The sequence below is a fragment of the Adiantum capillus-veneris genome, chromosome 12 (genome assembly GCF_014529385.1).
Source record: "Adiantum capillus-veneris isolate H3 chromosome 12, ASM1452938v2, whole genome shotgun sequence".
Taxonomy (NCBI): Eukaryota; Viridiplantae; Streptophyta; class Polypodiopsida; order Polypodiales; family Pteridaceae; genus Adiantum; species Adiantum capillus-veneris.
The window spans coordinates 62668030-62682419 of record NC_140942.1 but is presented as its reverse complement, the minus strand read 5'-3'; positions in this window follow the sequence as shown (position 1 = coordinate 62682419).

Below are 14390 nucleotides of genomic sequence, written 5' to 3'. Positions count from 1 at the left end.
ACCATGTGAGCATATGCCATACGTGCCTTGCACGATGTGTACTGGCATGGACACCTCACAGTTGGTCATTGCAAACCATAATCGTGAGCTTATATCCTCTTATTGCCAAACTTGTGTGTCATTATCCTTGATCCTAAGTCAATGGATAGTATTTTGGCACGGAATAGAATCTTTGCTTTGTAGTAAGTCTATCAAAGAACTTTGCTTTGCACATCAGAGAAATCTTATTCCAATAAAAATTGAAAGACAAAAATACAAGTAGAACTTGAAATTGTCTAACCTTGTTGCCTCTCTCAGGGTAGTTGCCGCTTGAATGTGGCACATAGCAATGTATGCTGAGAAGTTTAGTGCTATCAAATATGCCTTGTATGGACTTAGGGCTTGGTTCATACCGACCTCCAATAAAAAAAATAGGTAGACATGTTGTTAAGTTTTCCCAAGTCCGTATGCTACTAGCAGATTCCAAACTTTGGAAGCTTCTAGGCAAAATGCCCAAAGTGAAGCCTCGCTTCACATAAGTTCATCGAGGAGATGAGACAGAGCTGAGCATGATTTCTCTTAGCTAATGGATGCTTGGGTTGACATACAAACATCAAAGCAAAAGAGAATCAACATTGTCAACCTTTCATAAAGGAATGTCCTTGCCGAATCATACATCTTATTGAGAATCCTTGGATTGTTGAATCTCGAAATAGATACCTCAAGAAGCTTAGCTATCAAATATCAGCTAGCTGTCAAACTCTGCTTGACTGAAGCAACATTTTCTTGTCAAGTTGGCATTGTATAAAATCTTGCAAGATGGAATAAGCTCAAAATTGAAACTTAAACTTAAGGTACTTACCGATTTTGGCTTGATTTCCTACCGTGGAATTGGCTCATAGCTATGGATGTCAATGTGCTTTGAATGTACTTTGTGTACTTACTTTGCATGCACTCTGGCAAACTGTAAATGCTTTGGAGTGACCGTGCTCTTTATGCATATACATAGATACATGCTCCTACAAGACTTGATTTTCCCCTCCGCTTGATAGCACAAAGAGGACATATTAAAAGAGTTGTTGACCGACAAAATCTATGGCCCAATCGACTCAAACCTTGTTGTAATTCAATGCAAGCCATGCTTTTGTAAACTAGGAAATAACAATGCATCATGGCATGTAGAAACTATGCTTTCCCCACCATGAACCATTGTCTTGATCAATTTAAGTGCAGAAACATTTTGCCTAGGAGCCATGCCCTAGAAAAGATTCAAACCCCAAATTTGGAGATGATGAAAGAGAGTATCTATGATCTCCCTAGACCAAGAGAAATGTCCTTGAGATGCTAAAACCTTGTCAGTTGGCCTTGCTTTTGCATCGTAAAGCTCATGTAGTGTAAAATTATAGATAAAGTTAGGAAAGCCAAAAAAACATGAAATCTCAAACCTATTTCTCAGTCATGGTTTTGTTGTATGACATTCTCGTTAGACTTTGCCCTTCGTTTTCTAATTCAAGTCCAAACTTCAAAGTTTTGAAGTATTTAATGCTATAGTCTGGCTACACAAGCCTTGCTCATGAACCAGCCTTGTAAGAAGTCTTTCTTGTTGTCCGCGACCATGTCTTTTCCTGTGAAAAGTCGGCATGAAGATGCCTTGCTTGCCCTTTAAGGGTCCAGGGTTGCTTGTAGCCAAAAAGGCCTAGACTAGAGGTTAATCTACTAAGTAATCATTCCCTTAGAGATCTCTACAAGATCCGTTCGTCACCAATCTGGTCAAATTTTGATCTTTGTGACCATGAAGATCGGCTCTCAATCATGGTTGTTGATTTTTGATCATCTATTGGGTAGTTGGTCTGTCAAGAACATAGAAGCTTCACACTACCTGAGCCACTCAATTCCCAAGTCTTAAAATTGACTAATTTTTTAAACTTAGCACTTGGAAAAACTTTGCATGTTGAAATTGCAAAGCTTGGAGGGCTTCTTGCCGAATCAACAGGCCCTTGCGGATTTTGCCAATTTTGCGACTCTTGCCATGGGCTATAGCACTTAGTTGGTAGGATTTCCAACTTAGGGTGCCCACATTGTGAACACAAAGAGAGAAGAAGAAGAAGAAGAAAATATGGCGAGTTCTACAGAGTGCACAGGGAGAAGAAGAAGTGAACACCACTGTGTGATGCCCCATGCAGGCCGCCAACGAATTGAAAAACTATCCTTAAGCCCGTGCACACCCCATGAGTAAAAAAAACGCCATCCATGCAGGTCAACCTCCACGATGAGTGTGTGCAGGGGATGTTTCTCGCGTGGGTTTTTCGAGCACACCATAACCGATTTGTGTGTTAACGACCCTACACATGGCCGACCTCAAGATCCTTGTTCTTCTTGCTCATGGCCCCAAGCTTTTCATAATCCTCTGTCTCCTTGCTCACAACTTCAAGCTTGTTACAAAGGATATATATATATATATATATATATATATATATATATATATATATATATATATATATATATATAGAGAGAGAGAGAGAGAGAGAGAGAGAGAGTTAGAGAGAGAGAGAGAGACCATGCATGCACCATGTAAAGCTCATGCAAGGCTTTCCCCCTCCTCCATAGCTCCCCTTTCCCTTGAGATCTAATACCACTGAAAGAACTAGGGGAACTGCCTTGAGGATTCTCCACCCTACCACCCTATTAGAATCCCCTGTCCACATCTAGCTGTCGGCCCTTGGCCCGCCGGGTGCATGACCCCCTAGGTTTGCCCTTGGTCTTACATCCTTGCTACCCATGTGTTTTAATTTACTGAGATGATTTAGTGCTACCTTCTCCTTGTTGCCCCTTTAGTGCCACTCATATTGCCAAGCTATTGTCTGGTCGCTCTCAGGTGTGTTTGGATCTCCAAGCTTTTGCAAACTTCAGCAAATTTGCCTGTTTTTGGAAAATTTGCTCCCATATGAAAATCCCAAAGATGTCTTCTCTCTACTAAGGCTCCAAGCCTTAATCCATTCTATACCATCACAATGTGAGCGGGTGGGGTTGCCATCGAAATCGTGCTCTGATACCAATTGTTAGTGCACATAGCACGGTGGGGTGGTTGCCATCAAAACCAAGTTGTAAGCATGTGAGGTGCATGATGTGTATGTGTGCAGAGCAAGAATAGAAGAGAGGAGACCGCATGTGGGTGGAGCTATGTGAGAGTGCAAATGTGGTGAGTGTGTGGAGAGGAAGAAGAGGGGGGGGGGGGGGGGGGGGGGAGAGAGAGAGAGAGAGAGAGAGAGAACACACGATTGGGTGGAGCAGCTCACCACAATGTGTGTAAGAGAGAGTCCCTTATTCTTCTAACTAGTAAAGAATAAGGTGCATACAAGTAATGGGGGGGTCTGACACCTTTGGCATGTCCGACCGAGGTAAGAGGCACACCGCCTTTACCCCAACATTCTTCCACTTAAAGGCAAATGGGCCGATAAGTGGTACTAGTATAAGACCTAGCAGTATTATGTATAAGATGTTTAGGGAGGAAAATCGTCTCAACCTATGTCCATTGTCTCTCTCAATGTCAATGCATGCCGTCGTATAGGCTCTAGTGGTATGTGAAAGCTGTTAGAGTCAGCATGCATACCTTGCAAGTATCCTATAATGACCTCCACGGCTCCATGATGCATCATGCTAGTGTCAGACATAGCTCAACTAACAATCCCAACTACAAATGCTCCCATTGCAGCTGTTATGTCAGGTCTCGACACTAAGAGGTCATACATGAGAGTCCCAATGGCTGATGATAAACGTGTAATATTTGCTAGCATATCCATGCCAACCGCATCAATGCCATCTGCAGTGACCTTTTCCAATCTATCCGCAGTAGGTATCTCAACCCTCACTACATCACCACCAAAACTAGTCACGCATGGACGTATCAATCTTGACTCCAGGGTAGTCATCACTCCCTCAACATCCGTAGGGACTGTATCCACATGTCCTAAAATCACCATATTAGCCACTAGCATGAGCATGTCAAAGAACTCCATATTGCTCATTTCCATGGTAAAAAGGATCTATGTCCTAAGAGGATCAATCTGCTGTGTCTTACTAGAGCATGGACGCTCTAACTCTACATCTACATACATGTTGTACATAGCACTCTGGAGCTCATCCGCGAAAGATATGTGTCTAGTCTCTCATTGAAATGATTGTAATGTAATCATGACTATGTTGTCTTGCACCTTAGATACATGCATAGGGTAGACCAAGCCACTCTAGGCTCCTTGCACAATGACTACAGATTTACAATGCATCGACATCCACTATCTCTCAATTGTCTCATCGAGATCAAACTATGTCTCAACTCAAGAACATATCACACATGTTGAAGAGTGTATGATGCACCGCTAGGCAATGACAAACATACATCTCTTGAACCTCTATGTCAAACGTTGAACCATCAGCAAGTCGCACATAACTAGTCTCCCACTAGAGAAACTACTAAACCACTCATTACATGGTGTGAAGTAGAAAGGAGCATTGCCATCTAGTAACCAATTTGGAGAAAGTGTGCTATCCATAGACATATCTAAAAGAGGTATATTAGAGATAAACATGGCATCACCATCACTCACAAATGAATCCACATCTCTAGTCTGTGTCAAAATCATCTCTGCATCACGTTTACATCTACACCATTGCCTCGTGCATCTAAAGCAATGACGACTAATGTGCCCTGTGTAACCACATTGCCAACATATCAAGTGTCGACATGAACGAGATCATTGTCTCACATGAGTCATAGTGGATCAAAATTTTCACACATCAACTACCAGAAGTAAATGTCAAAAGTGGGATAATCAAAAGCTATTGCTCTACATGTATAAGGCCAATGTGCATAAACCAATGCCAAAGAGAAGTGCACCAAACCTCGAACAAAAGGAGCTACTTGCAGGGAGAAAACACTCTCAAAAGAGCTCACCATCACTCGTGGTTCTCAAGCGCATCAACACATAAAGTCCCCTGCAATAGTGTGATCACACTAGTATGCTCTACAATCTTCACGCTGATGCAAGTCGCAACTGCCAAAAGTACATAGAACTTATAACCGATGACTACTTGTAAATTGTATGCAATAGACTCACAATTGAAATATTCGTGGATCAAAAACTATGCATACCATATGTCTACTAGTAGCCACTACGAGCATACACAAATCTCTCTTCTGAGAGTGAATACAAGAACACACCAATCCATGTCCAAAAAAAACCATATGCCCATCAATGTGGGAGCAGAGTCAATCACAACAAGAGAGAGTCATCGTCCCAATCCAATGACCACACAAAGCGTATGGAAATCAAGCCAAAAGTATGGTGAGAAATCTAGGGAAAATTGAACAAAGTCTCCCCTGCAAAATGAGTGAAATCTCAATGTAAACTCTCAAATCATAAATTGCATCCAAGATGCCAAAGTGGGAGAAGCTCTCGACCACTATAAAAAACTGACCAAAAGTTGTCAACAAAAGATATGGCAAAGTGGGAGTAAACCTCGACCACTATAGTCTTTGAAAGAGAACTGAAAACCCTAAACTAAAACCACTATTCAATGCCAAAGAGTAATGCCAAAATGGCTCCACAATGTGACATACAATGGCAATCCACACTCAACGTACACCTACACATGAACAAGCATTGAAAGAGTTGCAATCTAGAGAACTGATTGATGCAAAAACAATGCTCTCAAGCGAGCTCAGCAACACTCAAAAGTGCTTGCCAAAATGCATGTAGAATGGGCATCAACCATGTGCCATAACCATATGAAAATCCATCTGGAAAGATCATAGACCAAAGCACAAAATTGTTTTCAAAGTGACCGGTGAGAACTTGTGACAGAAGATCCACCTGTGTGGTTGAAGAACCGCATCTCTCAAGAGACCGCTTCGATGGTGTGTAAATCCCTTCAGGATTCTTTGCCCGTATCTACCAAAAAACCTCAAATCTCAAGCCCTACAAAAGTTGAAATTGCATCTTCAATTCAAAATTTATGCACCCAACTTTGAGCTCCTATCATGCTTACAAAAGTGCATCAAAACTCACACTATACACAAAAATAAAAAAACCCAACTTTTTTTTATATACAGTCAGTCTAAGCTGAATATCAAAAAATCGTTGAGTAATTTGCAAAGAATTTCTACTTCAAAGCTATAGAGCACATTGAAATGGAGGGGACTCATGGGAAATTTTTTGAGATATCCATTCTACAGGGAGAAATTTGATCTGCAAAATAGTGCTATTGTGCATACACAGTTTTAGAGTAGCACCTTCACCTACACACTCTCTTATGAGCTTCTACAAGAGGATACATCACTCTCAGGCTACGCTCACAAGCTCCCATTGCATTCACAAAGCTTCCAAACTTTCTTGATCTATCCGCTATCAAGAGCGAGCGAGCTATCGTCTTGAAGCTCTCAATGATGCCATGCTCCCTGCCATTGCCATGCGCTCTGACACCGATTGTGATTGCACAAATGTGGTGCATGTGCACAGAGAGAGAGAGAGAGAGAGAGAGAGAGAGAGAGAGAGAGAGAGAGAGAGAGAGAGAGAGAGAGAGAGAGAGAGAGAGAGAGAGAGAGAGAGAGAGAGAGAGAGAGAGAGAGAGAGAGAGAGAGAGAACATAGGATGTGGGTATAGCAGCTCACCACAATGTGTGTGAGAGAGAGCCCCTTATTCTTTTAATTGTAAAGAAAAATGTGTGTACAAGTAATGGGTGGTCTGATGCCTCTGGCATGTTCGACTTGGGTAAGAGGCACATCACCTTTACCTAATAATAAGTGGGCGGTCGAGTTATGTCTAGCGTGGGGTAAGGCATGCCACCTTTATCCCAACACCAAAAGACTTGAACAAACATTTATAGTGCCAAAAGAAAGCACAAACATCACTATAGGTACATCAAGGGGCTATAGATGCACCTAATGATACCCCGAGAATAACACTATCCTCAAAAGCAAGTACAAAGCATCATTATAGGTGCATCAAGGGGCCATAGATGCACCTAATGAGACCCTGAGAATAACACTATCCTATTGAATTATCTTGCATCTTCGAGTTAACCAAATTGTTTGTCAATACTTAGTATAAGATACTTGTTCTTAATTGTGATGACACTTCTTTTTCTTCAGTTATGTTGTGCATTGTGTCTCATTGTGCTATTAGAGTGTCAGGCTAGTAGCCAAGATTGGTATAGGCCACTATGCTTTGTTGCCATGGTAGTCTATGATGCAAGCATAGAACCATCCTTCTTCTTCATGGAAAGAATGGTGAGTGCCATGATGGAGAAAATCTTTTTCCCTTGATTCCACAAGAGTAACCCTATAGTTATCTAACTTGCTAATTGGTCATTCTTTATAACACATCTATACCATGCTACACAAGACATTCACTATTCTTTTGAAAACACATTTGAAAGTTTGCGAGATTTTCCTGCAACTTATTATTACAAACTTGATTAGTCAGAAAGTGTGTGGTGACTTAACTAGAAGAGGGATTGTTCACACTAATATATTCACACAAAATCTCAACAAAATAAAAAAAGGATACTAAAGTAGCAAATATAAGGTTTGTATTACCTTCTTAAAGTTTGATGATTTAGTTGTACATATCATATGTTTTATTTGTAGACATTGTTTGGTCTTGAGAGACCAAAGAGTAATATACTCCTCTGTTATATTTTTTTTTCAAGTCCTAATAGTAGTGCCAAGTTGCCTATGAATGCTTTTGATGTTCCTGGTCTCCCGATGAATGTGTGACCCAAAAAAATTGCCATTCCTTAGCATACCACATCTATGGATTCTGGCCTTTCCAAGTTGTATCCGATGGTGTGATGATCCCCCATGTCATCATATCTTGAATTGGTGTTCATTTGGTTATTCACAACCATATGTTTGTTTTGTGGCCATGCAATTGACAGCGTGATAACGAAGTCTTCCCATGTGTGTGATGATCCAAGCTTACACTTGAACAACATCTAACAACCTAGCAAAGCATACCTCTCCTAGCCCTAATTGTTGGTGGTGGTTCAAGTAGTGATATGCAAGCCAACAAAGTAAGTTCAAATGGTGTTTTGTGCGTGTGCGTGTGCGTGTGCGTGTGTGTGTGTGTGTGTGTGTGTAATGTACCCAACATTTATCCATATAAGTCATTTCAGTTATTTTGCAAAGTAATTGAGATTCTCAATTTTGTGAGTCATCATGAGTTTATCAAAGCAATCGGATTGAAATCGGGTTCAAAATCTATTTATTTAGGATCTTTCTTTATGTGGAACAATAGGTTTATGTGGGAACGTAATCTATGTGTGAAGAAAAAGCTTAGAGATAGTATTTTTAAGAAAGAAAGAGAGGTGAGGATACTTCTTTCTTTCTCTCTCTCAAGATAGAATGGGAACTTGTAAGTATAGAGCTTTTTAAAAATTGTGCATAAGATTCGCGAACGTCAAATATAAGTATAAGGCTAGATTGGTTGCTAAAGGCTTCAAGCTAAAGAAAGGTATAAATTTCAACGAGATTTTTTCTCCAGTAGTCAAAATTACTACACTACATCTTGTGTTTGGTTTAGTAGCCATTGAGGACATGGAATTGGTCCAAACGGATGTGAAGACGATGTTTCTTCATGGGGATCTTGAAGAAGATGTCTACATGAAGCAGTTAGAAGGTTTTGAGATCAAGCTTGAGAAGCCAACAAGGCAGAATTGGTGTGTAGGCTCAAGAAATCTTTGTATGGACTAAAGCAAGGTTCAAGGCTATGGTACATTAAGTTTGACAAGTACATTCAATCCCAAGGTTATGTACAGAGCGAAGCGGATCACTGCTTATACACAAGGAGGTTGAACGATGGTTCCCTCATCATTCTCATCTTGTACATGGATGATATGCTTATAGCTGAGAAGTCCAAAGATGAGATTGCACTTCTCAAGGACGCCTTAAGCAAGCATTTTGCCATGAAGGATTTGGGTGATGCACAATATTTTCTTGGTATGCGTATCAAGAGAGGTATACTTGAACTATCATAGGAAGTGTATGTTCACAAGATCTTGCAACGTTTTAGCATGCAAGGGGGGAAAGCATTGAGTACCCCAATGGCGTCATATGTCAAACTTAGCAAGAATAATTACCCCGAATTGGATGCTAAAAATGCAAAGATGGAAAAGGTGCCATACTCTTCGACAATTGATAGTCTCATGTTTGCCATGGTCGGTACGTGACCACACGTTGCATTTGCAGTGGGAGTGGTCAATAATATATGGCAAATCTGAGCAAAAAGCATTGGGAAGCAATGAAGCATATCTTGAGATACATCAAGGGTTCAGCTAGCAAGTGCTTACACGTTGGAAACAATAATGCATCCATTGTTGCATACACTAATTCTGATTATGCGGGTTGTGTGGACACTAGGAGATCCACATCTGGCCACATTTTTTTGTTTGTTGGAGCAGTAGTCTCTTGGAGACCATGTCTCCAAAATTGCACTTCTTCTTCCACCATTGAGGCTATGTATGTTGCATTTCCAATGCCAGCAAGGAAGTTGTATGGTTATCTCGTCTAGTGGGAGACCTTGGTATACACCAGACTCCAGTGCATTGTGATGATTCCGTTAGCAAAGAACCCCATGTTTCATTCCAAGTCAAAATACATTGAGGTCACGTATCATGTGATACATGATATTTTGACTAGCAAACGCATTGAGTTAGCCAAAGTTCACATGGATGACAACCCTGCAGATGCTCTTACGAAGAGCTTAGCCTCAGAGCGGTTCACACAAGATGATGGACGTAGGGTGAAGCCTGGTGGTGCTTCCCATTTGTACAAATTTGTACTAACATAGGCCACTTGGGCCACTATGGCCTTCAAGTGGGAGATTGTAAGGGTGCATGCCATATTTGCCGAGCACCGCCCTTTACTAACTTTATCTTATTCAATTACATAATAGAAAAGAATAAGGGGTTGTGGATCATTATTCACTCTAAGCTCCACTTAGACAGAAGCACTCCCGCTTTTGCACTCGCACTGACGCACGCTCCCAAACTTCCTCACATTAGGAGCTTTGCTAGACCACTCAAATTTCTCCTTCCCCTTTTGCTTGTAATCATACCTTCATCGCATTTTGCATTTTCTTGATTATGTGTGGATTGATATATGTTTTTCCCACATTTTTTTGAGCCAAATCACCTTGCTTGAGAGCGTAAATTGAGAATTGATATGTATGTGTGTGCGTAGTGGCCTTCACAAGCTTTCCAACACACTAATATTTGTTGCTTTTGGCCTAAGCATTAAGCTACAACATTTCAATTGAATTTCCATTTTTCTTATGCTTGGTTTCTTCATTAATTTTTCCCTTATTACTTTGATTATATGTGTGTGTGTGTGCACGCGCACGTGTGCGTGCCTTTTGAATGTGTGTGTGTGTTTGGCTTTGAGGAAAAAGCATCAACACTTGCCTTTCAAAAAGGTTCATTTGTGGGACCCTCAACTTCATAACAATCAAAGGAATTTATTTTTTTCTAATTGAAGCTCAGATCTTCTTCTGTACGCTACTTGGCTCGTGCATTTTTTTCTGCTACTTATCCCTTGACAAAACTGGCACTGTGCGAGATCATCATCAAAGTGTTGCCCCTTGGTTGCAAACCACCCGCTTTCAACATTGACTATGCTCCAGGATCCAACTGCTCACTTGCGTCATCATTACCCACGTTGGCTACTCACCCCAGCTGACATTGCCGTGTGCTGCCTTACTTTGGCTTGCCTTGATTGCCCAACCTCACTTACCATCCCTTTGGTGGCCCACAAACTTGCACTACTCTAATACGCATGTAAGTGCTATGGGGGGTAAACCATTGTGGCATTCATGGTTGTGTTTGCACCATAGCAATAGATGATAGGTAGATTAGAGAGAGATCTCAACACACAATGTAGGAATGATGTAGGAATTGAGAGAAAATACAACCTTTGTTGTGGCCTTATGTATGCTAAAATGGAATCAATGAGTTGATAAATATGCACCGCATATGGTAATGGCAAGGGTCATGTGCTTGTGGACTGAGTAGCACGTGTGAGACTATATAGGGTTCCATGGGGAAAGTGTGACTATGCACATAAAGGTACATGCTTGGCTTTTAGAGATTGTTCTCACTATAAGAGTAAGGTAAAGGCTTACCCGGACAATTATAATCTACTAAGGTTTCATAAACCAATCCTCTAAGCATGGGTCGAATCCATAATTCCCACAATAGCATAGAGAAATGAGGAATATTTTTCCCCATATCATACCAAAACATGTGCAATTTATCTACTCTTTTATGGCCCTAAAGTCCTCCTCCTCCCCACTTGTTAGGAGTCCTCATGGATGATTGTAGATGTAGATGAGTTGCTTGTGCATGGGATTCAAAAAATGCGAGGCCATGTACTTGACCCTACCATGATGCGTATGTAACAAATATTTTGCAAGAAGAGACCCTTTAGCACTATGCATAAAGGGTGCTTAGGGTGGAATTTGGTATCTTTGGAACATTAACGGACCACACACTTTTGTAGGGGTGTTGCACTTGTTGTTGGATGGTCCCACGAGTCTTCTTTTTTTTTTCTGAGATTGTTGATTACACAAAATCATTTAGCGAGGCTTGGTATGAGTTTGATGGTCCATTCACTCTTGATGGCCCACCATCATTTATGAAGACTTGGTATGAGGTTGATGCTCCATGAGCATGATGAAGCTCACTCACGAAGGAGAGATGTCTCGTCTCTTGCTCATCGCATGCTAGTAACAAAATTAGGATTGTGTTGTCTCATACCTCATATACATGCATAGGATATACCGAGCCACTCTGGGCTCCCTTGGCAATCACTAATGATCCCCAATGCATCTTAAAAGACTGCTCTCTAAGCACTATACCATCTGTTAATTGGCTCATTGAGATCAACATCTATCTCAGGTGAGGAACATAGCGCACATGACAAAGTGCATATGGTGCAGTATACATCTCCTACTCCTGCAATGTCAAATGTTGAACTATTGGCCAAGTGCACACGACCAAAGCACCCACTAGAGAAAGTGCCAAACCACTCACGATGTAGTGTGATGTGGAAAACTACATCCTCATCTAGCAACCAATGGGAAGTAGTTCCACCTCTCAAAGACATGTAAGCAAGAGGAACACTAAAGGTGAATGTGACATCAAAGACATGTAAGCAAGAGGAACACTAAAGGTGAATGTGACATCATTGTCACTGTGGTGTACAAAGCCACCGCTCTAGCATGTGTCAAAAAAACATTTGCATCTCGCATACATTGTTGTCGCTGCCTCATACGTCAAAAGCAACAATGCTAGTGCCCTATGCGACCACAATGCCAACAACACAAGTATCAGCATGAACGAGAACTCTGTCTCTCACAAGTCATGTCTGCAAACTCTAAAACGTCACACATATATGCTATATGAATGCCAAGAAACCAAGAATGAGAAACCTTGGGAAAAATCTGACAGAGTATCTCTTATAAACTGAGCAAATCTCAACCATAAACCATGCCAAATGGCAACAAAGTGGGAGATCACTAGACCACTACATCAATCCAATGCTGCATATGCACAATGTAACTCTACCAAAGCAATGTACAATAGTAGTGTCCAACCTCTGCTTTAAACCAAGAAAAGTCAACACATAAACAAGCACCAAGTGATACTGTAGGTAGAACGAGTAGCAAGACTCACGACTCGGATAAAATCCCCTCAAAAGATACAACGCATAACTATATGCATAAGAGCAAACACAGTGCTCAATATGCATGCCACAAAAGTGCATGCACAATCTGAGAGTAACCTATAGAACTTGTGACTACCTATAAGTTGTAGCCATTATGAGCATACACAAATCTCACTCTTTCGATTGATCATTATCAAAGTGGGATAAATCTCAACCACTAAAGCAATAGAGAGTAAGTTGTAGATACATAGAAAGCATGGAAAGAATTTGGGGAAAAATAGAAAGAGTTTTACTTGAAATTAAGCAAAATCCCCAAAATTTTCACCAAAACACATAGATCATAAATGTGTCAGTAGAAAAACCATATGTGGTATACATAAACTGCCAAACTTTGGAGATCTAGCTCACTCTTGAACGAGCAGCTCTATGGACAAGTGTATCTGTTTGAAATCCTTGTAAACCTGCGAATCTGACACCTGCAGGCTGTAACTAGATCACTCCGTATCTGCACATGCATACATAGAAAAAATTGCACAAAACCATGCTAGAATTGCTTTATGAAGTACCCACATGGTCATACACGAGCACATAAATTGTGCATCACAATCTACTTTGGAAAACACAACTTGTGAGCAAAAAACCTCAATCAGAACTGCTCTGGACAAAACCGTTAGATCCATAAGTCGCAGAAGGAGGGAATCAGGTTGATGTCAAGGGGGTTCCCAAGGAGACTATGTTGGAGCCGAGCCGCTCTGGATGCACGATGTTGCTCTCTCTCTCTCTCTCTCTCTCTCTCTCTCTCTCTCTCTCTATCTCCTGCTATGTCGAGGCTTGAATGCTAGAGAGTGTCAAAGCAAAGTCACTTCAGATGAGTGCTAGAGGAGAGTCGATGCCACTCTCTGTCAATCCGAGGTCGTGGAAAGCATGGATGCAAGGTGATACCATCGATGGTGAGGCTATGCTGAAGGAAGGAAAATCGATGGTGGGGCTTGGAGCTCCTTGATGGCCAATCGCCTCCTTGTTTGTGTGTGTGTGTGTGCGCATGTGACCATGCTTTCTATAGAGAATTGCCAGGCTCTCAAAATGTCAAATTGTGAGCTTCTTTACTCTCTGGATTCACCAGAAATTTCAACGCTTTTAATGTGAGAGGCTTTCAAAGCTCAAAACGTAAAAAAATTAGCAAAATTGTTTATATTTTGCATACATTTGACACAAAGAAACCTGCAAACTTTCAAATTATTGAAGAAGCTTCCCTTGTGCTTGCCTGTTTTGAACAATCTCCCCCTTTGCTAGCTTCTCTCCTCCTCCTAGAACACACAACATCTCCTGAGCTCCAATCTGAGTGAGACTTAGCTGCTCCCATCCATGTGATTCAACTCTGTTTGTCTGCTCACTTTTTTAGAAGATCTTAATTCTTCTTCTCTCTACTAAGGTACTAAACCTTAGTTATTTTCTGAAGCTTGTGCATGCACCCACTACGGCGGGTCGAGCCGGGCACTCCTCGCTTTGATCCGATCCGAATCTACAAGCTCGGATGCCAAGATCTGTGACCGCCCCTTGCGTGCAAAGTATCATTGCGAAGCTCCCGAAGAAACCGTCCTCCGCTTTGCCAAGCCATGGCTTTGATATTGGTTGATGAGCGCGTCGAGATGTAGAAGTTTGCGTGTGTGCATGAAGGGGAAGAGGAAGAAGG